Source organism: Malania oleifera, chromosome 8 (genome assembly GCF_029873635.1).
Source record: "Malania oleifera isolate guangnan ecotype guangnan chromosome 8, ASM2987363v1, whole genome shotgun sequence".
Taxonomy (NCBI): domain Eukaryota; kingdom Viridiplantae; phylum Streptophyta; class Magnoliopsida; order Santalales; family Ximeniaceae; genus Malania; species Malania oleifera.
The window spans coordinates 91,030,216-91,031,832 of NC_080424.1; positions in this window are offsets into that span (position 1 = coordinate 91,030,216).

Sequence of the window (1,617 nt, forward strand, 5' to 3'; positions counted from 1 at the left end):
CATCTGTTCCAATGATTGGAGTGTCTCCCCCTGGGCAGACACTTTCTTCTCTTTCTCTTCTCTCTAATTTCTGCAGCTTGTATCTTCTCCCTGCTTCACCCTCTCGTCTCTTCTCTTCCCGCGCCTCATCCACTCTCCAAACAATTTGTTGCGTCTTCCTCTGGGGACCTTGGCATCAACCTCTGAATCTCCCCAAACAATTTCGTGCGGATCTAGGTTCAAGTAATTCTTAGCCAGATCCTAACCCCTCAAACCAACTCAATGTGCTTGGTCCAGCTTCTCCAAATAGTTCGTCGGAAAAACTATAATCCTCTCTCTGCCGCCTGCAGATCAAATCCCATGGATGAAGTTCAAAAGCCCTTTCCTTCCAACTTTCATTCTCATTTACCAATTTACTCGCCGAATCCTTCCCTTCCTCATCCTCCCTCCTTCCTCTGTCCTGTCAGATCCAGCAAACAATCAATATCCTCAATGACTGTTATTGACTTGCTGAACGTCTCTATCAAAAGATCATAAACGTCATAGCCAAGGGGATTGGCCATGGCTGCAGTCATCGTCCATTTTCTGGTCCCAGGTGGGCCGTTTCCAAGCCTTCCCCATTATGGCATAATCGTTCTTTGCCTTTTTATAATTTCTTCCTTCTTCTATTCCTTTGCGAGAGTATCTCGCTAATTAAATAACAAGATAACCATAACCATTTGTTGTGAATTAATTAAATATGTTACTTCAAATTTGAAATTTTTTTGGTTTTAACATGGTAACCATTTATGATCTCACTACCTTGCACAATATAATCCATCCACTTTTCAAGAAAAATGCAAGTTATATTTCAAAAATATGAACAATGTGGCAATAAATTATGGTAATGGAATGTTTTTTTAATAATAAAAAAATTGTTTTGCTTCGGAAATTTTGAAATATTTTTGCTTTCAATGTTGATAAGCAAGGATTGAATGAAAAAATTATCTTTAATTTTTCTTGTTTTCTTACCTAAATACTTTCTAAGGGTCCATCTGGTTGTGGGAAGGAAAGGAAAGGAAAGGAAAATGAAAGCAAAGTTAAGATTTTTACTACATTTTCTCTCTATATCCTATGCCATTAGAAATGAAATTTTATTTGAATATAATAGAAATTAAGCTAAATCAAATATTAATGAAGTGAATAAATTAAAATTTTGTTCTTTCTTTTCACTTTTGTTGATGATCAAGCATTAAAAAAAGTGGATTTGTTTGAATTTTTCTTTCCTTTAATATTTAGTCAAATTCAAGACACTTCAATGTGAATCAGGTTAAACAATATACTTACTATCTAAATAATATACTTTTACTTATTTAATGATTTATATTATTATATTATACACATTATATGCACAAAATAATGGGTAAATAAAACTGATATTTTTAGTAGGTAAGTGTTGCCCTTTTTGTTTTACATAATAAGTTTAAAGTTTGGGATCTTAACATTAATTATTTTACGTTCAAATTTTAATAGTGTGAAGGGAAGGGTGGCCCATCTCCCCATATTTAGTTCGGTCTTAGAATGGAAAAAAAGAAAAAAGAAAAAAGAAAATGAAAGATGGTTTACACAATAAAGAATAACATAAATACGAAATAGGAA